At 36.2% G+C, this 24685-nt stretch overlaps 2 long non-coding RNA genes across 2 annotated transcripts in view; both read right to left on the bottom strand.

Annotated features, from left to right (window-relative positions):
- The window catches only part of LOC128080325 (uncharacterized), a 987521-nt gene that overhangs the window by 367488 nt on the left and 595348 nt on the right, over positions 1-24685 (bottom strand). The gene's annotated exons all lie outside the window — the stretch shown is intronic.
- LOC128080324 (uncharacterized) lies at positions 7390-14091 on the bottom strand. Its single transcript, XR_008206605.1, has 3 exons — positions 13871-14091; positions 11294-11396; positions 7390-7528 (listed from the first exon to the last, which is right to left on the bottom strand). It is a non-coding gene; the product is annotated as an uncharacterized LOC128080324 (long non-coding RNA).

Here is a 24685-nt window from a genome sequence, read left to right as displayed (position 1 = left end):
TGTGGACCCACCTTCAGAAATCCTAAGAGAAATAAGGCACTGCAAATCAGAATGTTGTATTGCACATACTATAGCAGACAAAATACCAAAACTTTTCAATCCTTTCACTGGAAATAGATCAACAGATAACAGCTGCATTCGGAGTAATTATTATCTGTTATTGATAAAGAAATGAGCAATCATATTTTTTTCTTGGAGAAAATGAATTAGTATCCAAAGGCTTCTAAAGTTATGGGCATGCAGGGAGAGTTAGGAAATAAATTTGCCAGTAAGAAAATGGCAAACGGCTCATATTTATCATGGTACTATTCTGAAACAGTGGGAGATACAGAAGACATATGGCAAGCAGCTTATTTCAGGAGCAGCTGGAACCTCAGAAGTCTGATGAAAGGATCAGAAATAACAATTGGGAATACTCAGCTTTTAAGCAGCAAGGAGAAGGTAGATAGCTAATTAAAGGCTTTTAGATGTAATTACTTCTATAGCAGAAACTCCTTAACCTGAGAGAGTTTTAGAGATGACTCAGATCTTAAACAGTTGTGGAACATAGTAAAAGGTAAATTATGGAAGATTCTACAATTAGTCATTATAACATTACACAGAGAATGCTACAGCCTAATTACATTAGTTCTGGAACCTTACCAGCAAATTTGATTTTTTATTGATTTCTGGAAGCTAAATGTTATATCTGGTTTAGATGTACATTCAATACCTCAGATTAATGAAATGCTACTGGCTTTGGGTGATGGGCAATATGTAAGTACAATTGACTTACCAAGTGATATTTGCTGTTTCTTTTGGTTTCCCAGATTCCAGAAGCCAACTGTTTTTTCTACACTCTATGAGGTATGCTAATTTTAGTAATGTTCATTTAATTTATATTAAGCTCCAGCAGTATTTCTAAGACTGAAGGAGAAAATAGGTTGTCTTAATCTGAGATGTACATGCTAATGCAGTAATCTGTAGCACTCACTTGTCTCAATACAACTCAAATGCCTACAGAAGGTAAAGATGGCCCTGGAACCTGTCAGGATGTTCATATTTCCTAGCCAACCTAGCTAAATGGCAAAACAGATGGACGTCTGTGTAGCAGACCAGTATGAAGTTGTTTTGGAATCTGTGGCTATAACTGACGGTAACACACCAGTGTTTGGGCTATTGCTGAGCAGTAGTGGTGATGCAGCTTCCCAATCCCCTTCTCCACTTTCCATTAGTCCTCTCAATCCTTGATGCAGTTCTCCTTGGATGAAAGGCTGAGGACCAGTATGTGAAGGTATTCTTTCTTGTGTTTGACTCCTACTTGCCTATGTGTTGCAAGGAGAAACAGATCAGAGCTTATTGTACCTGACTCCTGCTTCTCATCCCATTGCCTGAGAACAATCATGGAGTCCATCATCTCCTAACAGCATATTACATCTGTACTTAGACTATAGCCCAGGCAGGTCACCTCAGCCTACAACTGTCTCCCTGAGCACTCTTAAGATGAAGCTTTTGGAATAAATGAATGTTTCAGTCAAGAAACAAAAAGCACATTCACACCTACAGATTCATTTAACACCCTGTGGATTAAGATATATTCCTAAATGTGTATATTACTTCTATATATATTAGTGATGTTAGAAAAGGTAGAAACAAATAAAAATGGATCCAGATCTACTACGTTAAAGGCAAGGCCTATGCTAACCAATTACACAAGATTTTTAAACTGGCTAAAATGTACTGAAGCCCTCCAAATTCACAACTCTTCCAAGGGAATAGAGAAGAGTGCAGTTATACTCAATCCAATGCAAATCACAGCCAGTAACTCTGTAACACATAACAGCAGTAGATGGACTTTACCGGCCTAGACTAGATACAGTTTAGATACCTAAATCAACAAAAACATGAAAAATCAGTTCATGCATTTTTGTAAAAAAAAAAACAAAAACAATTATGTGATTCCATTAATGCAGGGCCTGCCAGAGCTTGCCAGCCACTGCTTTCAGAAGACCCAAATAAGGTTCCATTTCTTTATTTGATTCTGATATCTCTGAGATCAAACGCGTTCTTGCACCTACCTCAGCTAGGCCTTTTCAGTGCATGCTGAGAAACTTCATCAAACTTATGAACATAATTGATTTGTTCAGGTTTGACTCAAATCCGCACTGCACTTAAGAAATCCCTTTCTTTTTCTACCTTAATCCCTTTTCTTTTTCTATCTATCCATGCACATTTTCATTAGCAATGGCTGCTACTGTTTTTACATGCATAAATGCATGACTGTTATTTAAGAATAGCTCTGAACTAAAACAGGTGACAAAAATATGCATATGGTTCTGCTGCGGGCGAGCTCTTGGGACCACACATAAATTGCACTGGATTGGAGAAAACATAAGAAAGAATCTGTACGAAGCAGTCTTTTTAAAATCAGCCTCAACTCCTCCATTACATTTTCTGCTTTCACTTCATCAAGCATATGGATGATGATAACATAACAGGTACTGCACCAGAAATCCCCTCTGCATGAACTCATTTATGCAGCTACAGCCTTCTGTACAAATGTTACCTGTCAAATGCCTTTTCTCTTCATTTGCATGTATAAGCTGTGGGGCAGATGGTGTTCCTTATTTCCTATTTTGTTATGGGACCAATGTTCAAACTTCAAAGTAGATATAATTAACTGTTTTTATATATATTCATCTTTGGCATTGAACCTAGCATGACCAAGACCAAGTCATTGTTTGTGTTAAGTTTTTGTAGGATTTTTCTGTAAGGACAAATTACATTCCGTGAACTGAACAGAACTTAGGAAATGCCCTTTTTCTTTTCCCTGGCCTAATGTTTTCCAACTTCCTTCTTTTTCATGAATTTATTTTACTTCATCATGACTGTGAAACACTCTCTTTTGGCCAGGAACTACGTGTACTTGAGCAAACTATCTTAATCTCCATTTTTATTTAAAAAAAAAAAAAAAAAAAAAAATCCACCTTTATTTTAAGCCCAAATTCCAGAGACTTTTCCATAAAGAATTATTTCCATAAGTGATAAGGCTTGATTATAAAAGTCTTTCCATAGGACTGAGGCTGTCTTTCAAAGATAATGGAAATAAAGGTGTTTTGAATGGTCTTTGAGTAGATGTTTAACAATTCCACATACAGTAAGCATAACAGCTTGTATTCAATGCGGCTGTGAGAAGTAAATAAACTGCAAGCAATTTCACAATTTCATTCCTGAAAGAAACCTTGACCTTGATATTCCCTGTTATGTATATAAATAAAAATGAAAATGATTTGTGCTGAGCTAGCTAGCAGATTCTAGAATAGCAGTGCAGATCTACATTGAATCAAGGTGTTCCATACAGCCTTAATTTCCTTGGGGGGGGAAAAAAAAAAACACAACAAAACTCACACATAGCAATTTATTTCATGGTAATCTCTTTTTTGCTGAACAAGTGGCTGCGTTTTCTCAGTAGCAAACTAAACCAGCTGGCAATGTAATGTAAGGAGTAACTCAGAGATGTAAAATCCTGTGTATACAAAGATTTTTGCAGTTTAATTCAGATGTCAAAAGGCATGTTGCTTCTAAATGATACTGGATAAATAGCTTGGAATTATGCCCTTTTCTTAATTTTTAGCAGCAAACAGACAAATTAAAGTGTCAGTGCACTGAATTAAAAACTGTTTTATGCTAAGACTCTTGAGCCAGCAACATTCTTTCCAAATACCACCTGTGCCAATAGATAGACAGTTTGTAGAGGAAAGACTAATGCTAATTTTTATCATTCAGCATATTGGCAAGGCATTGCTGGAATTCAGTACTCACTTTTATAATATCACATCAGTATTTAAAAACTAAAAAAAGAAACCCAAAAAATGAAATCATGGTAGATTCTGCACACTCATTCAGACAGCAAAAGCAATTTCCATTGGAATGTTCTTTATCTTTTAATAAAAATTGGTGTTGCTTGCTACAGGCCTCAGTGTTAAGAGTTTTACTTAGAGAACTGCTTTGAACAGCTTCATATCTCCTTACATAACTGATAGAAAAATATTCTATTTGAGATTAAAAGAAATGGTTAGCTATGAATTAAAAATAATAGATTAATCTATACCACAAAATTATGTTGAAGCAAATAATGGTATTTTATTTATCCTACTGCAAGTCTATAAATTCTGGACATGCGTATGTTGAGCAGATTTCTTCCTTTAGCAGTATGTTGAAAAAACTTTACTAACAGTTGATTCAGAATACAAGTACATTTGGAGCAAAAAAATCACAGTAAGTATTTTCCCTGGCTAAAAAAAAAATAGCAGCTGATTCATAGCTTTATCTATTACTTCTCAGGATAAACTTGCTTTTCTCAGAAGAGTGCCCAAATACTATAGTGGGATAAAAATACAGTTGTCAGATGACTGATTTTTATGTTGTTAAGCTTTCTTTACTCCTATTATGTATTAAACTCAAGCAGTTGCAGCTCCTACACCATTTTACCACTGCAAACATTCATCCTGAGACTAGCTTTATCTATTCAAATTCAAATAATGAAAGATTGAATGTGTTGCATTTTTTCCTCAGCAAATATGGATGTTCCTTCAGGATATCTTTCCCTCAGTTCTCTCAGGAGCTTACAGACATCTAAAAGCTCTTACAAATTTGTTCAAAAATTTCTAGTCCTACTGGTATCTATCTACCTTCAAACTCTATTTACTTTAGAGAGCTAAGGATTACCTACACACTGGATTCATTTGGAATCATAAACCCCAACATAAATACTTCAGGAATGGCTCCACTTTGAAGCCCAGCTTTTAGGAATTTCCACTTCATCACATTTTATTCTGTATATTTTTAAATATTTTCCCCGGATAACCTGGTGTTTAAAAGTGAAAAGTTCCCATTTTAGCCTTACAGCTACCATTCATAATAAAAATACATGCAACCACATAAATATAGAAAGGTACTCTGATGCATTTCTCTCTGTCTAAATTCAGAGGACTAAAAAGATACGAATAGCAAGAGAAGCAGCTACATAAACAGCTATGACAAAAGGTTAAAACTTGATAGAAAGTAATGGAAAATGTTTTATCTTTAAATTTAATCTTTAATGTTCCAATAATGCCCCCCAATTCTTTTTTTAGGATACTGTCAGCTTCTTAATGGATAGATTCAGCATCCTGTTAGCAAAAGATTATTCATTACATCTCAATCACACAATTGTCTTGAATTGTCTAGCAGCAAAATGTGTTTATAAGACATCACGCTTTTACACTATTTAGGATGGACTAGAATCAGGAGGAATTCTTGGCATTTAAAGCAAAATTTCTCTTCTGGGACTTGGGATTCTTTTAGGAATAGCCTGCTTCTGAATCTCCATGCATTACTTCTCTTATTTTTCTCTTATTTTTGCATATGGTTGTAGGTGCATTTTCCACTGCATAGAATTTGCACAGAGGTATTTGTTAGGCCTAAATCTATTCAATAGAGTTGAATAGAGCAAAGTTAAAAATTCAAATTCATCCTTTTCAAAGAAGAGTCTGGAATTTCTTTGAAAGTCTGGCTGTTTGTCTCATTACAGGCAGATAAAGAATCAAGATAAAGCTGTACAAATCAGGACTAGAAATAAGACTCATGACAGAACAATTAATGAAATATTTTTTGTCTATAGAAGATGCATATTCTCAACTCCATGGAGTATTTAAGTCAAGATAATTTTATATTTTTCTAAGCTATTTTTCTAAGCTCATCTAAGTGATAATTTTGAGATAACAAATGTCTCATTGAAATTGTGTTTTATTTGCTAACTTAGAATCCAGAATGGTTACTCTTAATAACTGTCCCTAGCTTATAAAATATATAGGTGAATTTAGAAAATCACATTGCTATAGAAATTACATTGATTTCTCACATTTGATGTGGAACTGATCTCCATAAAAGCATAATAATGCAAACATGAGTCTTCCAGATCAGTATTTTTAACATGCTTTGGAGAACCATGACTAAGTTACAAATGTCTGGAAGGTCACATATCCTGTCTTGTGACCACAGCATTGCAAGCTTTTTCTCTCACATGACAACAGCTGACAGGCAGCTCTTGTTCTTTCTTTCCACCCACATGTGAGTATTTCTGTTGGCAGATTAGCCAATTTGCTAGCAGAGCAAAAGAGAGCAACACATATGTAAGGCCACTGAACATAAATAATTTCTGCTGATGACAGTGTTTGAATTGATGCTACTCCAATCTGGAGTTAACAAAATTCCTTGAATACTACCCTCTTGAAACTGCTAGAAATTGCTGAATCTAACAGCAGCTGCAATTAGGTCATGTATTTGCAGAGTGCCCTAGGGAATCATGGCCAGTCAGGTGTTCCACTGCCTATCAAACAGTGCTATCCACTCAAAGAAACAAGGAAAAAAAGTATCTGTGCTACATATTGCTGTATCTTTTCATCTGTACCTTTGTCATTTATTCTCCAATTTCTCAGGGTAAATAGATGTTAATGTAGCCTTAGGTTCAACCCCTCAGCTGACCTATATGTCTAGGAGAGGCAGAAACAAACATGCTGTCCAAGGCAAAAAATATCTTAATTCTATTCATATGTAGTGTAGTAACCAGCAGACATACTCCAATGTTAGAAATATCAGTGTTGTCTCACATCTGGAGCATTACTATCAGATTTCTTCAGTGTATAGGTAAATATGAAAAAAATCTTTCCATTTGCAAAATGTCGGCATTCTTGTGAGGAAATGGCCAAAATATTACTAAGGTGTGTTTTCTATTAATTGAAGTTATTTTTCATTGGATCTGTGTTATCTACTTACATATATTTTAATGAAAGTGGGGCATTTTTGTTTTCATCTTTTTGTAGGGAGTGATGGCTCAGAATGGCATCCTCTGACATTAAATGAAGTCACACACTAGTGTAGGCTCTGTTTCAAATCTGTGCTCAGCAAAACAGACATCACTTTAAGGCACGCATTTTTATCTTTGTCAAACTCACAAGCTTGTATTACAAATCTGTATACCTCAAAAATATGTAGCTTCTCGATTTTCTGATTAAAAATAGTAATCCAATACTAATCATTTTATGCTTTAAAATTTTTTCATTTGTAAAGTTTCTTACGTACTGTTTGCTATGCCCTATCCTTTTTTCTGTTATTTAAAATAATCCTATCACTTTGGTTTATTCATATCACTATTTTCTATGATGACTCATACATTTCCCAACTACGTCATGATGGAACTGAGATGAAAAGTTAGGAGTCAGAGAGTAACCCTAATATACTTCAGGAATCTTCAGAGCTTTTTTTCCCCCATTTTTGATCAGAACTAAGAAAGAAGAATATTGGTTTTGCTCCCATTAACAGAATGTGGATTTGACAGAACATTAAAGGAAGACATGTAAATAGTCATTTACATGTGGATCAATAATAGTATTTTGAAGCTTAAAAAAAAAAAAAAAAAAATTCACATTCTTTTTCACTTTCGCATTTGTATCTTCCAGGGAAAGCAGCTTGGAAAGATTCAGATGAAAGCATGAGCCAGTCAATGGAACTGCAGATAAGCAACAATAAAACTAGTTACCTCCTCTACTCTTCATGTTCTAACCACAATAAGAACTGCCTTTGTGAAAGAGGTGCACCATTAAACAGCTATAACATATGGAAAGAAACATCTATTAAATTTCCAAGTAGATTTTCTACTATCTGAGACTGAAGGCCATTTTACTTACTCACAGACTAACATGCAATCAATATTAATTATCAAAGAAAGGAGTGAATAATGCTGTTGTGATAAGATCAGCACAGAGTAATGAACTAAAGGAACATAAAAGCATTATTTCATTACAGTGACTTCGTAAGTGACATCAGCATTAAAAAAAATATAAGAAAAAGTGTCAGTGTTACCAGAAAACTAGAAACATTTGACTCACTCCTTTTTTTTCTGTTTGCAAAGTTAGGCACAGCATACTATATAGTTATCTCAGAAAACAGGTAATAATGGCACTTTGATTTTTTTTTTTTTTTTTTTTTTTTCCAATAAGACTACATTCAGATACGAGAATTCCAGTTGAGATTTTAGTGCTAATTCCTTATGAAATACCAAGAATATCAGGGTTTTACAATGTGGTAGTAACAGTTGTTTAATCAACATTCTCTGCCAGAGTAAGGTGTCATAAAAAATAAAATAAAATGAAATATCCTTCCTTCACTGTGCATAGTTAAGCACTATAGTCTGCTCATTTTCTTCAGCTGTCATGCGCTGCATAGCAATAATGGTAATCCATTTTACTAAGTAACAAAACAGATTTGATGGAAGTTGGAAATAAAGGAAGTGGAAGAATTTTGTTGGTCAACTTGTTTTCCTTTGTTCAATATTAAACAAGGGCTGATTAAACAGTTAAGAAATAAAGGGCATTTGAAAATGTATCATTTCTGAGCCAGAGCCTTTTTATTGATAAAATAGTCCTTTTTACAGGACAGAAGACTACAGGAGATATTGATTTTGTATAGTACAACTAGTGATGAAAATTTGGTGGAGATATAACAATGCTTATATTGTTTTGGACTACACAGTTGTAGAATCAATAGAATTGCATTTGTAAGTGGAATACACCCACTCATTACAAGGGTGTTCTGGGTGAATAGCATGCAGTAGTGACTCAGAAGATTTGGACTATTCACTCATTCTACAAAAAATATCCAATGCAGCTTCCCATACTTAGAAAACTGTATCTTGTACTATAAATCATTCAGAATATTCAGGCACACTTCACTGATCCTGGCTTGCATCAGAAAATGTTGCAAGCAGGAGCAGAGAGGTGATTGTTCCCCCGTATTCAGCACTGGTGAGGCTGCACCTCGAGTACTGTGTCCAGTTTTGGGCCCCTCACTGCAAGAAAGATATTGAGGCCCTGGAATGTGTTCAAAGGAGGGCAACAAAGCTGGTGAGGGCTCTGGAACACAGGCCATATGAGGAGAGGCTGAAGGAACTGGAAATGTTCAGCCTGGATAAGAGGAGGCTCAGGGGAGACCTCATTGCTCTCTATAACTTCCTGAAGGGAGCTTGTAGTGAGCTGGGGGTCGGCCTCTTCTCTCGTGTCATTAGTGATAGGACCAGAGGGAATGGTTTCAAGCTACTGCAGAGGAGATTCAGGCTGGACATGAGGAAGTATTACTTTTCAGAAAGGGTGGTCAGGCACTGGAATGGACTGCCCAGGGAGGTGGTGGAGTCACCGACCCTGGGGGTGTTCAAGGAAAGGCTGGATGTTGTGTTGAGGGACATGGTTTAGTGGGAGCTATTGTTAACAGGCGAACGGTTGGACTGGATGATCTTTTGGGTCTTTTCCAACCTTGGTGATTCTATGATTCACTGAATCAGATTTTTATATCAGAAGTATTATAGACTAATCTCATATTGTGCTTGCAGCAAAACTAACACAATGCCACAATTCTGAAACCTTCATGTGGCTTACCACATGTGAGTTACTGAACATGCTAACAGATTATCTGGCCAACTAGAGTATTCATAGAACAAGATTCCACTAAATCCACAATGTAACAATCCAAACCCTGCTTTACAGAAACCATTTTAAAAGCCAGTATGTTCCATACAGAATCACAAAACCACAGGGTTTGGAGGGAACCTCTGGACATCATTATAAAGCAGGTTCCCTGCAGTAGACAGCAAAGGTGGATTCTGAATATCTCTAGAGAAGAAGACTCCACAGACTCTCTGGGCAGCCTGTTTCTGTTCTCTAGAACTGTGTTCCAGTTTGTGCTAGTTGCCCCTTTTTCTGGGCACCATCAACTTGATACCTGACCTTTTAGATATTTCATAGAATCTTTAAGGTTGGAAAATAAGATCATTAGGTCCCGCTATCAATACATCACCACCATACCAACTAAACTATGTTCCTAGGTGCTACATCTACACTTTTCTTGAACACCTCCACTTCACTGGGCAGCCCATTCCAATGCTTTACCACTCTTTTCGAGAAGAAATTTTTTCCTAATATCTAACCTGAACTTCCCTTGGTGCAACTTGAGGCCATTACCTCTCATCCTATTGCTACTTATCTGGGAGAAGAGACTGACCTCCACCTTGCTACAACCTCCTTTCAGATCACTGTAGAGAGAGATAAAGATTCCCTAAGGCTCCTCTGAAATAATCCCATTTCCCTCAGCCGCTACTCATAACCCATGTCCTCCAGACTCTTCAGCAGATAGGGTGGTTGTATCCAAAGTGCAGAATCTAGCTCTTGATCCTGTTGAAGTTCATTCAGTTGGCCTCAGCCCACTGATCCAGATCAGATCCCCCTGATAAGCCTTCTTAACCCTTAAATAGATCAGTGCTTACTCCCAACTCATTGTCATTTTCAAACTCACTGAAAATATACTCAATTCCCACATCAAGATCATCAATAGAAATATAAACAGAAGTTATATTCATACTTGCATGACTTGCTAACCTATGTTTTAGATGTGGCATCTTCTGCTTTCTTTTGTGTTTTTCAAGATATGCCATTAAGCAGAGAAAGATACTGTTAATGTTTCTTGATGAGGACTTGATCAGTTGACCAAGTCAATCAATTTGGGGAACAGCCTGAACCTCTGATTGATCAGCTGAGGCAGGCAATGAGTCAGCCAAAGGAGCACAAGTGAAGGCAATTCAGCTGTGTGACTGGAAGGGGTGGAGCCTAGCTCCACCTCTCTTAGACCCCATTTAAGGGCTCACTGCTACTGAGGAAGGACTTCTCTTGGAGTTTTTCCTACAAGCTCAGGGTATGGGTAAGCTTTTCCATTCATTTCCAATTCTTCTTTTCAACATGATGATCTTTCTAGTTATATGCTCTCTGAAGACCAACTTAACTTCTCTGTGTATTTGTCAATTATACATCTGTATACTCATTGATTATACAAACGTAAGCCCTTTAAAGGGTCTTCTATCAAAAATACAACAAAATGTTTGCCATTTCTCTCTCCTCTTGAGAGGACATGGAAGGTGCTGGAAGTAGAACTGGCCACCTGGTCCCTGGAGGAACACACATCTTTTAGTAAAATCTTCTGCCTCTATGCTGCCTTGGCTATGACCATAGTAAATGGTGACAGAGCCATGACAAACTCTTAACAGCTGTATCTACTGGCTGTTCTCAGTGTATGTGTTGAGGAGAAATAAGTTTTATATTCTTGCTAAAGCCACTGTATTTAGCAAAAGTGCTAAGTCAAAACTGAGACATAGTTCAGCAGTTCACTATTTCCTAAAGTAATGTAGCAACAATAATTATAAATATAATGGATGGAAAACTTATTCACTCACCTTCAAGCTGTAGAGTTCAAACTGCATATATTGCAATAATCTTGTAATTCTGCCCTTATAAATAGTGCTCATTATACTTCCCTGAATTTCATATGAGAAGTGCCTGAGAAAGACATGAATGATATAATTTAAAGAGACATAAAAGATGTTAAACGTGATAAATGTATTTACAATGAAAGGTCGAACAACATACATATTTCTATTTGGTAAGCCTTGGTGAAAGTATGTCTTGAGTTTCAGAGAAAAAAATATCTATTTTGATGAAAACTGATTCTTATTGCACATTCATAGGAGATTACATTGCCAATGCTGAGAATGATGGATCAGTTTTACCTACACTGCTCAAGGTACTCAGATAAACTTCCTATCATGTCTGTCATAAAGAATTGTGTTAAAACAGACAGGAGTTACTTATTTAATGACAGAATAAAATTCAATAGCATAACTTCAGAACTTACTGAAAGTATGAGGTAGGTTTGAAATCAACAGGAATTTAAAATATATAATGCTAGCTACAGGTGATACTACTGATACCTGTGCATGTATCATATATAGCAATACTGATGTATACACATTCTTTCTTATATCCAGATATTTACATTTCAGTGTCGAGAAATCACTGCATCATCATCTCAGCTAAACACTAGAATTCCAAAGATCATCAAGCTGGATGACTTTGACTACAAAATAAAGTTCATATTGAAGATTTCTTACGTTGCAGTAGATCATATAATGTTTATTTTGCTTTTTTTTCTTCCAACTGCATTCATTTATATGCAGAAATTGGAACCACAGTTTCTTGGTAAAATGAACAAAATAGTGTGTGGATTTACATAAATCTCAGACAGGCTTTGAGCTGATCAGGATTAATACCAGAAAACAATTTGGGGCAGCAGTCTCCACCTTAAGACTGCAGAGCTTATACTAATATACAAATGATTAAGTAATGTATTAACATTATTTCTAACATATTTTTAACTGTTTACTCCTTTTATTTTACTAATTTCCATCACAGATGTATCAGTGGTAAATGTTCTAAAATACTGTTTTATATTTAGCAACTTTTATTTTTGACAGTAAGACCACCTGTTTTAGTTGTTTGCATTACTCTATGAATCATAGGTCACACTGTACACAAAGTTAAGCAAAATTGCGATATCTACAAATTCTTCCCTCATGGTGTCTGCAAGCTTGTTTTGGAACTTAGTTTCCCATCTGCTGAGATTTAGAAAATACAGCTCTGTAGGAACCTTTCTGCAAATGATTGAGTCCACGTGATAATTTTTAGTCCTGAATGTCCGAGTAGAGATAACAGATACTTTGTGAAAGTAAAAGACAACAGCAATACTTTTTTTTTTTTTCTCTCATTTCCTCTTCTAGGCCCAATACAAAGGAGCTAGTCTAGTACTAAAAGGAGACTAACTGCTTCTAGAACTATTGGTAGCTGTTGTCTTATCAAATCTCAGATGTCGAAGACCAGAAGAGGAAGGTCATGGAGAAGATTCAGAGTGTGGCAAGGGATTATATAATATGCATTTAATCTTGTTTTTCTTCTTTTTCCAAAAGCCTAATCAGCCATCAAATGAATATGTGAATCTATACTGCTGAGGAAATGTGAGTCTTACATAACATATTCAATAACTGCTGGCATCCAACTTTATTTTGGCCACTGCACATATGGAATTTTGGATGCTGTGAAAGTTATTTCATTTTCTAAATAAAAGTTGCTTTTCTTTTTTGCATATATTATCCCTGAGTCAGTACAGATTTTTTTTCCTCTTTTCTGTGCAAATCTGTGTTTACCTTATTTCTGCAGACAGAAAACCATGTGTTGATCATTTATTTTTATACCATAACAAAAAAAAATAAGTATAGTACCTTTTCTCTCTGTGGATAAGCACTTCACACATGAGCTTTCTGATCCTCTGCTGTAGCTGCCTAATTCTTCTTTTAACCTACTTCAAGGCTTTACAATCTGCTTGCATATTCCTTTTCACACTTAACTGAAGATGTTAACTGATGCATTCATCCTCTATTTCATTGCAAGCACACTCTTCTCTCATACTAGCCATCATTCTTCCCAACAACATGTACTTTTCCTCCCTAATGCACAAGCAAATGCAAGAAATAAATTTATACAAAATAGCAACAGCTCAAAACAGATGTTAAGTAGGTAACACCCTATATTTCCAACACACAGGATATTATGAAGCAAAAAGGAAGATAACGACCACACTAGGTTTGGACACATGTAGTTGTAGTAGCAGACTCTCCACTTTCCCTGTTTTGGTTGTATTTTTTTCTTTTAGTGCCATTAGCTGTCATTGGAATCAGATGTATCATTGCTCTTGGCATGTTATTTCCTCTTTATCTTTCCTACACTTTATTGTTACTGTTGGTATTGTTAATATGAAACTATTCTTGTATTTTCAAAAAGCATACATAGTATCCCTGGCACAATGGCCATTTAACCGGGTATATAATCAATGAATATTAAGATGCTATATTTATGAAAAAAACAAGAGAGTTAGGCAAAGCAGATAATAATAATGGATAGAGAATAGATAGGACACTTACCTGTATCCTGGGCTCACATATGAAGCTCCAACAGAGGCAGATCTCCAGAAGAGATCCTTCCTCAGTGGTAGTCAGCTCTTAAATGGGTCTAAGAGAGGTGGAGCCAGGCTCCTCCCCTTCTGCAGCACAGGTAAATTGCCTTCACCTGTGCTCCTCTGGCAGACTCATTGTTTGCCTCAGGTGATCAATCAGAGGTTCAGGTTGTGACTCAGCAGTTCCCATACACTGGGGTGTTACTGGTGTAAAAGAGAGGAGAAAATACTATTGTCCATGAAGAAATCACTTAAAAGCAGAACCATCAAAATGCAGAATTTTAATTGCTGTCCCTCTCTTAGAAATAAGTGAAATGTTAAATTCTAAAATGAAGAAGTTATCTGCAGGCAGGAGTTTTAGTTTTGTGATTTTTTTTTTTTTTTTAATTTTTTTTTAAGTATGGAACCAATATGCATAACCCAGGCTAGGATTAGAATTTTATACTAAAGCAGCTATATACAGGTAAGCAAATATCATAAAAATTGTGTCTGAGTCTGGATTTGATTTACCTGTTGCAGTTTTTCCAAAGCATGTAACAAGCCCTATTCTTATTTTTAATAACTAGTTTCAATCAATTTGTAATAGTGTTAGCATAGCTCATTTAAATCAGACCTTTCTTGTACCTGCTTCCATTTTCAAAATTAATTAAGCTGTGGTACATTAACTGGAAGGAAGAGGCCAGAGCTTTATTTATACAGAAAACAATAAGAGCATACATGAAGAGCAATAATAAAAAATCCTAATATTTTAGAATTGACCTTATGAAGGGGCACTTTGTTAAATGGCAACAACTTCTTTTCAGACAGAGTAAACCATACCAACTAAGTGAATCATCCACTTAAACATCATGGAAATATTGCTCATTTCCTACTTCCTACCCGTGCAGCCATTAAGTACCCATCATACACTCCATCATACCATTAGTAGTCATATTTTCTTTTTATTGTCTTTTTTTCACCCACCAAAAGTCTTAGTGCTTTTAGTTTAATATAAATACATAAAATATAATTATTATAACTAACCTAATATTTCCCTTATTTATCTGATAATACTTTTAAAGTAATTAGAACCTTCTACAATATATGTTGCTATATAACATGTTTATTCATGAACAAAATCAGAGAATCTGCTGAAAACATCTACAGAAGGTTGATGTACCAGACATTCGCAGATGGGAATGGAAAAAACTGTGAGTTTTTGGGTGGTTTTGTTTGCTACTTTGTTTTGTTATCTCTTTGTTTGTTTTCTGCAACTGTTTAAACAGGTGGCTGCATGTATGAGAGAGAAATCTTTGTGACTGGTATTTTATTGAATTTTAATTCAAGTAGTGGAGGTTAAATGCAATGTGCTTTTGCCTGCAGGCCAGCCACTACTGAATGCACACCTGCAGACAGCATTTTGGTATTGCAGGCTGCAAGCAGAAAACTCCCTTGTGATATATAGATGTTATTTTGAGGATGGCTCCTTTGGTACAAGATTGGAGAAAGCATTTCATCACATGCTGTCCGGCACTGCATAGCTGTATTTCCTCTCAGTGGGTCATTGCTCATCTTGCCCTGCTGCAGGGTATGAGCCTCAGCCTTGCTGAGACAGTATCTCATGAAGGGTATGCAACAGCTACTGAACACTGTCAGAGCCTCCTGGTGGTCCTCAAGTCCTAAGCATAGTCTGAAGATTTTGCAGAGGTCCATGAGCTCTCTCTGGATTTTTCTTCTTAGGCCAGGGACCAGGATGCGTATACTCTTATGTTCACTGTTGATTTTTCATTCATTTTCACATTCAACCTGCATCTACTCTCTTCTATTATCCTTCAGAATAAACAAGCTTTCTGATTTTAATTAAAACACTTAAGATGCTGTATTAGATGGATGCTAACAAACACCTGAAGAATGCCTTTGCTTACTGGTCTTGAATGCACTGCTAATTACCATTTAACAAATTAATTCAAAAGGCCCTCTAATCCTCAAGCTTACAAGTCCCTGTAGACCCTGTGAGCTCCATTTATTTTCAGACTGACCACCTCTGATCTGTCTTTAGTGATTTTGATTAGGTGAAGAGTTACTACTCCTCCCATCTTTCCTACTAGACAGCCCTCTCCTTCTATCCCCTTTGTCCAGTGCCATCTGCCCAGTACGTACAAGCATTCCTATTGCCTGCATTTCTGACCAGGCCCAAGATCCTCCTCAATTTCTCCTGCTCTGAAATGAAAATGTTGCTGGTAGATATCTACAATGGAAAAAAATAGAGAATGTGACATTTTGGACACTTCATTAGCAGAAAGTATTTGAAAATACTATTGTCATGGTAACACAATTAAACCAAGTCTTTCAGGAATCCTCTGCAGGGTCTTTCCAAGTGCATGATCTTTAGTTTTCAGCATCAGTAAGAAGACTTAGACCAAGGCCTGAGTTACTGCTGAGTACCAATATGAATTAATATAGGCGTTTAAAGGCTTTTCTTTAAGGGCTTCCTCTAGGGAGACTACAGCAGAAGTTTATTGAAGCAGCTAATAGAGCTTTTTCCAAATACAGCACATTCTGTTCATTCCTCAAAGGTACAAAACATTTAAAAGAAAAAGAGATGGTTGCTGGCAAATCTGTACTATTTAGACCTTTTTACGCTGCTGTCAGCCTGACTAACTCCCACTCTGGCAAATGCATCTCAAAGTGCTCATAGACTTCACTCATCTCAGCACATTTCAGCTAACAGCTTCATCTATTTTAGAGAAATTAAACGGTTTAAGATGGTTCCCTGTGTATCCTCAAGGTTAGCCTTGAATCTAACAGGATTGGGATGCAGCAGATAATTTTGAGTTTTGACCTTTTGATGACACGTTAGCTGGCTTCTGCTGAATCTGGTCAGGCATTCTGCTGCCTCCAAAGAGATACAACAGCTATTTTCAGCTCAAAATCCTGGTTTTACTTGAACAAAAACTGAAACAGTACTAGAAAGATTTTTTAAAACAAGAAATCTTGTGAAGATTTAAGGGAGATACAACAGATCACAAAAGTTCACTGAATGGCAGCCCTTTTCTTCCAGGCCTTCCTTCATCCTGGCAGCTTTTTGGTAATTTCCTCTGCCAGGAGCACATGCACCACACCCAGCTTCCCAGATTATTCTCTGCTTCCCAGAATATCACATTTTTCCCCCATTATATCCCAAGTTGCCTTTCTATCACCCTTTACTATTGTCTTCGCTTTCCTCAGTTTTGCTGTGTTGCTTATCTGAAAAGACCAAAGGAGTTGGATCTTTACACTCCTGAGGAGGTGCTCAGGGGGTAGCTTTTCAATTTTGCTGTATTTAAAAAAGGGCTGCAAAGAGAACACAGTCTCTCTCTTCACGTGATCCATATGGAGAGGACAAGGGACAATGGGTACAAGTTGCAGTGGGAAGTGTTTCATCTTGATATAAGGAAGAAATTCTTGACAATGAGAGCAGTTGATTACTGGAACATACTCCCCAGGGAGTTGGTGGAGTTCCCACCACTAGAGAATTTCAAGACATCACTGGACAGGAGTTAGATAACCTCATCAGGACTTCCTTCCCCTAGAAATGTCAGTATAATCTGGGTCTTTGTGATGATGATTCCTTACCTACAGGAATCTGGCAGAGCAAAATATAGCAAACATGAATAAAAAGTCATCTTGTTATGGTTGTAAAAGAGAAAAAAATCTAAGTTTATATAAACATATATGAATATATATTTTGCAAATGCATCATGTATATATGTACACATATATATATAATCACAGAATCATAGAATCCTTTAAGTTGGAAGGGGTCTTTAAAGGTCATCTAGTTGGCTTTCTGGGCTGCGAGGGGACATTGCTGGCTTGTGTCCAGCTTCTCATCCACCAGTACCCCAAGTTTTTTTTTCCTTCAGGCTGCACTCAATCCTTTTATCCCCCAGCTTGTATTGATAGTGTGAGTTGCCTCAGCCCAGGTGCAAGATCATAGAATTGAATCATAGAATGGCCTGGGTTGAAAATGACCATAATGATCATCTAGCTTCAACCCCCTGCTATATGCGCAGGGTTGCTAAACACTACACCTTCAGGAAGGTCAGGGTGAGCCTTTGCTTCCCCATGCCAACTGACAGGTATTAGCAGAGGCCAGAAAGCACAGACTTTCTGTTGTAAGAACTCATCCTAACAGTTCTTGCATTTGGATTTGTTGAACCTTATGAGGTTCATCTGGGCCTACTGCTGAAGCCTGTCTCTGTCCCTCTGGATGGCACTGCATTCCCCTGGAGTGCTGACCACATCCAACAGCTTGTTGTCATCATTACATTTGCTGAGGGTGCACTTGACTTCACTATCAATGTCATTGATGAAGATATTAAATAGTATAGATCCCAGCACTGACCCCTGCGGTTACTGATCTCAATCCCAACACTGAGCCATCAACCATCACTCTCGACTCAATCCTGCAGCCAGCTCTACATCCATTGAACAGTCCACCCATCAAATCCATATCTTCCCAATTTGAAGAGAAGAATGTTGTGGAGCACCGTGTCAAAGGCCTTCCTGAAGTCCAGATAGATTGCATCACTGGCTCTCCCCTTTTCCACTGGTGCAGTGATACCATCATAACTGGTTACTAGGCTGATCAAACAGGATTTGCCATTGGTGAAACCCATGCTGGTTCTCTTGTATCACCTCCCTATCTCCCATATGCCTATGCTTCACGCACGTGGATATACTTACATACTAATTCAGAAATGAGACAAAATATGATAGTATGAATATAATATGAAACAATAACTTTATTTCTATTTTGAAAATACCTACTGAAAAGTTCAATTATGGAGCCTGATTTAAAAAAAAAAAAAAAAAAAATAGGATATACACAGTAATGCTGATGATAGCACCAGACCCAGCAATTTTACACTCCGCTATATTTCTCCTATCATGGTGGCAGACCCACATTCAGTGTTATCTTCTGACTCATTGGGTTTCATCTACCTCCCAAGTGTGCTAAGTACCATGTAATAAAACACTCTGGTGTAAGATCGTTTCATTTTCACCTGTTAATGCTTTTCTACTTAAATATTCTTGTCCTGAATAAGATTTCAAGTCAGATCAAATTACAAAAGGCAGCATTCCCTCTATATCTGTAGTTAATACTTTTCCACTAGGCTCAAACGACAAAGTCTGTCAAACACGGGAAAACAACTAAAACACTCTTAAGACAATCTTCTTGATGGACACCCAGTATTTGCAGGTTCACAGTCAATGGGAAATATTGAGTGGAATCCACCTCAAAATACATTCCAGTATCTTGAGACGGAATTCTTGTTACAATATGGAATTAATTCCTTTCAACCAAGGGAGAAAATTGATTTTGTGTCCCCATCAACAGAGATGAATGCCCTAGACACTAGGTGGGAAGAGAAAGAAACGGAATCTGTATCACTTTCTTACAAGTTTCATTAATCTGCTATTTCCCTCTTTTTCCAGAAGAAACTGTTGAGCAATTTTATGTCAGCTGATATATTTTTAAAAACTTATTTTATCAAGAAAGCAAGCATTTCCTATATTACACCAAGGTTCTTACACTAAATGTAGGCAATTAAGCGATTTCTCCTCCATATGTTCTTAAACTGTTATTGTTTCACAAAGTTAACACAGATGGTCCCCCAGTTAATCTCAGCCACAACAAGCAATGCTACTTTATTAAAAAGTAATCCATAAACCTAAAAGTTTATTGTATTAATATTTGATATGGTTTTGCACAAAATCTTGTAGAATAATGAAGTCTCTTAACTTCTTGCTGTCTAAGCGTTAATGGAAAAAGCAAAATACCATTTGAAAAATCTCATATGAAGTTTTATTTGAACTGTAATAACACTAAATTTCTGAAATGTTTGTCTATCTATGACTTAAGTTTCCAAGTGACTTCTAACACAATCACACATACACACCGATTCCCACTCGCCACGTAGGACCAGATCATTAGGAATGATAATTTCTGAGACATAATGTGGAAGAAAGATGTCTAAGGACTACCATTTATTAACAGAAAGACTCATTTAAATAAGTGAAACTACAATATCTATAGCAGGTAAACATCTGACCTTCATGTTCCAACATCTTTAAGTAGCCTATGTTCTAATCACAACTAGTTATGAAAAACACATCATAATTTGAAAATTGATGCTGGTTTGTGCTTTTTACAGATTCTGTATTTTAAAACTTGTTTTGATAACAGAAACAAATAGCTGGGCCAACTTCAGTCAACAAGTCAAAGTTTTTCAGCTTCACGTAAACAAGGTGTTTGAGCCCAAAAGGAGAATTTTCGAATACTGTAATAGTGGATAGGGAGCTGTAAGCCTGCAACTCAATTGTGGCTAATTGTGGCTTTTGCTATGCAGAAACAGCAATAGTAGTAAATTTCATTTGTAAAGTGCCATTTGCAGAGTCCCAAGGAGGTTTACATTCCAACAAAGTAAAAGCAGCAAAGAAATATACATTTCTGTTTCAAAAAGCCAGATCCACAAACAGCTTTCCAAGTACAAATAGGAATTTCATTCCATTGTGAAAGCACACACTATAAGCTCAGGCACTCACAGTATCTAAATTATATTTAGGACAAAACCATGAATCAGAAGATTCTGACCTATAAAAAATTCCAATAGGGAAAGGAAGAAAAGAAATTGTAAAGTTAGGGAATAGTGTTGATGGAGGCTTTGTAAGTAAGGACAAAGAGTTGAAAATCAATAACATATTCAAGAGAATAAGGGAATGACTAATGTGTTTTTTTTATTTTCATGCATTTTAGTACATTCATTTCTCTGAAAAAAAAATATTTACTCAGCAAAACAGGATACCAAATTAGAAAGATAGAGAGCGCAAGCGAGCGTGAGAGAATTGTCCTAGCTAATATCCCTTAGGACAATAAAATATAAATACTGTTTGAATTGTGATTCACAACACAATTACTTGGTCCTTGCAGACAAACATGTTTGTTGAAAAAAGCTATACAGGCAAAATACTTGTACTGCACCTGTATTCTGATTTCTACATTGATTTCATTAAGTTTGTTCTTTAATACAGGGGAGAAAACCTTGCAGACTAGTATCTCCAACTCTTGAGAAGGCTACTCCAGTAGCCCTCATCAAAAAACTAAAACTCTCATCGGGGCTGTCAAAAGGAAAGGGAGTGACATCTAGCATGTGAAGTTATATGGAAATGGGTTGGCTGTAGATGGTATTTTTTCCCAATGACAAGGACAAGTCACTTGCTAGAAACAAATCTCCTTTCTTCCATCCGGATTATGGTATGTCAAATGTGGCTACAGGTTGAACTAATGTCAATGTATGAGTCATTACAATTTTTGACTAGTGCATTTTTGTCTTTGAATGAATAATGAAGAATAGATAATGGTTCTTTCCCAAAAATAAGCACTGAAATTAGCTAATAGTGTTTACTGATATGTATTTTCCTTCTCTTTTTCTTTAAGAGGTGCTGTATTAAATAAGTAAATGAGGAAGCAGAGAGTATGTTGTACAACCAAGAGAAGACTCCAGTGAAAGAGGCTTTCTCTTAGTATGTCACTGTATGTTAATTATATCTGTTAGCAAAGAGAAGTGACTATATTAGCATGATGTTAAGATTAAATTGAAAATTGACATTTCCAAATGTGACAATTATGTAAATCATCTGTTACGTTAATGAGACAGATATATATATCCATATGTATGTTATAGTTACATGAGTCACACAGGCAAAAAAATAAATCCTCCATTCAGTGTCCAAAAAAAAAAAACCCAAACCAATCAATTATCAGTGATACTTATAAACTATAAGAACTCCATTAATGAAGCAAGGAAAAGAAATAAAATGCTATAGCCAAATGCCAAGGTTAAACTCAACATCAATTCACAGCTGTGCATTATATATTAAACTATATTGTGTTTATACAGCTTTATAGCAGGCTACAGCAGTTTGTCCATAATAAACATTCCATACTAATTCCAATAAACATGTCAACAGCCGGTCTGTTACCAGTAGATCTTGCTACAGTCATTTCTCTACCTCTCCTAGTTTCTTTAATCTCTCAGAAAAATAACCAGTGCTCAGCTGTTATTACTTGGAAAATTGTGTCAACATCTCTGCTTTTGCTTAATTTAAACTTCTGTAAAGAGTCTCCAGAATTTTTGCCAGTGTGATAACTGAAATCACATTTCTACAGCCATTATCTACAAAGCCATCCTTCCAATGACAACTCAGACAACTCAACCTAAAGGTCTTCCAACAATACTAATTAGCTTTCGCTTTCTGTTTGGATTTTATACTGCTCTTTGTTTTTGGTTTTTTTCTCGATCTATTGATAGTCTCAGCAATATTCCTTCTGTAACTGTTACAGGCTCTCTCTGCAGTCTAGATAACCTGGCTAAGTCACACTAGGGGTGGGCCCTGCATCTTCACCTTATTCACAATTAAAGTTCTGGTAAAAGGAGAGTTGATAGCAGGGATTTTAGAGAGAGTTTCATTAGAGATCCTTGAGATCTGCATGTGCATGGAAACTGCAGGTTTTATAAGTTTCAGTAATAATAAAGCATATTCTTCTCTGCTATTACCTGATTATGTATATTCAGACATTGTTTTATCATCCAGTCCCATAACAAATCTGTTCTTCACAAAGGCCAGAAAAAAACTTTTTGCAGCAACTGAGATCACGAGTGCAGCTAGAACAAATTGCACAGCATCTACACTCTTTACTCTTAAAGTTATTTCTTGTTAAGTAAATGTTATCCTAAAATCTGTCAGTCTTCCACAAAATTCTATAAAACTGTACCTTCCTAATAAAACAAAAACATTTTTCCTTGGTGTTTCAAGAAAGTGGTGTAAGGATAAGGCTAAAAGAATTATCCAATTAATTATGAAAAAGCAATCATTTATTGCTTCTAAAACAAGAAATCATCATGCTTTAAAAAAAAAAAACAAAAAAAAAAACAGTAGCATATATTTAAAATAATAATATCTTTTTTATGGGAAAAAGTGCGTTTTGTTCCTTTTCAAAACCACCTGTCATGCAAATTTTGCTTAAAGACAGGAAGAAATACTTCTCTAAAGTCAAAACTGGCAGAAGTCGCAAAACACCCATTGTTCCATACTGTGTTAATGGTGGCTTTGATTTTCCAAAGCAATGCAGCAGTTATTCATTTCTACATCTGCATCTTCATCTGAATAATGGGCAAAATGTACACTGAGCTTTCTCTGTAGTTTTTCTGCCTGCAGTCATGAAATGGAGATCATATTGTATTGCGCTCTGTTTCACAATGTGGTCAAGGTTGGCTGCCAATGTGCACATTCTAAACCATATTACAAGCATCTATTTTAAGACATGAAAAATGCTGTTTTATATAAGATTAAGCTTTCTGAAACACTACAACAGAGTTCATGAAATAAATAACGGGTAGTTTTATGCCAGTATTGGCACCACTCCATGAACTGCTGAACTCATGTACAAAATGTTCTCCACATGCCTCATTGATATAGACCATTTGATTGCAAATGTGCTCTCTAGTATTAATCACAAGGTTGTTAATCTTAATAGCGTCATGTATTATCACCAGGCATTTCAAGTAGGTAAGTTCCTCTACGATAGCAACCTTTTTACACAAATACAACAACAAATGTACATCAGCTACATCCAGTGAATAACTGCAACAAAGAAAGCATAGGAAAACTTATCTGGCAATATAAAGAAATCACAGCAGCTTTGTACGTAGACTCTGAGTTTCTGCTACATAGTCTACTTCAAATAAAATCTGCACTAGGCTTCAAGCCTTCTCACTGTAGCATACAGATTAGAATATTAGTAACTCCCCATTTTCCATGTAGCAGTATCTCCTAAGGAGCTGAAGACTTCTAAAATATAACTCTCTCTTTTGCTTTCACCAGAAATTCATTGATTTGTGCCAGCTGGAAAGAGATATATAAAAGAAATAAAGGCAAAATTAAACAAAAGATGTGTTTGAGGCACAGTATGAATAAAGAAAATTGTTTTCTTGTAAAGAATAAGGTTATAAGAATATAAAATGATCCTAGCACAGAAACCCAGAGCACAAAAGAAAAAGGAGCTTCCTGCCTGATCTTGCTGTCACTGTAACGAACACAATGTTATTGTTCTGTTTATTAAGATCTACCACAAAAGTTGTTAAGTTTCCTGCCTCCACTGCAATCTTAAACTTGTTTTGGATGGTCACTGAACAAAAATTAGGAAACTTTTATTTCTAATTTCCAACCAAAGCTATTTTTTGCAAAGCCTGCCTCAGTTTTTTTCTTGTTTTGAATTTCCCCCTTTGAACTTTAGAGTCTTCTCCACGGCTAGCGTGTTATCACTGGAACATTCAGTCTTTCATGCTTTCATTTTGCCAGATTATACAAGCTTTTCTCTCTGTTTAGTCCAACATTCTAGATCAACAGTTCTTATTACCCTACCTCAGTACAAAAATCAGCTGAAATTTCCTCTTGCATACAAGTGTGTTGAAATTCTCTATTAAATTTTGGATGACAGATATTATCTGTCATCAGTGACATTAATACTACACTATCACCAACAAAAACATTTCTTTTTGCTAGTAGGTTCTTTCAGGATCACTCTTCCACTGGCCATTCTGGCTCACTGATCATTGCTGGCACTGCAAAAACTACTTCTTCAATTACTTCAGTTGACTGCTTAGAAGCTATTTCTAATACCAGTCCAGAGAAGGCTCTCATTTATCTCATCCAGCCACAAAGCTTGATCAAATACCAAAGCTGTCACTCATTGTCC

The sequence above is a fragment of the Tympanuchus pallidicinctus genome, unplaced genomic scaffold (assembly GCF_026119805.1).
Source record: "Tympanuchus pallidicinctus isolate F22 unplaced genomic scaffold, pur_lepc_1.0 scaffold2, whole genome shotgun sequence".
In the NCBI taxonomy this organism is placed as follows: Eukaryota; Metazoa; Chordata; class Aves; order Galliformes; family Phasianidae; genus Tympanuchus; species Tympanuchus pallidicinctus.
Note: the sequence above shows the minus strand (reverse complement) of the source record. Positions and strands in the feature narration are given on the sequence as shown.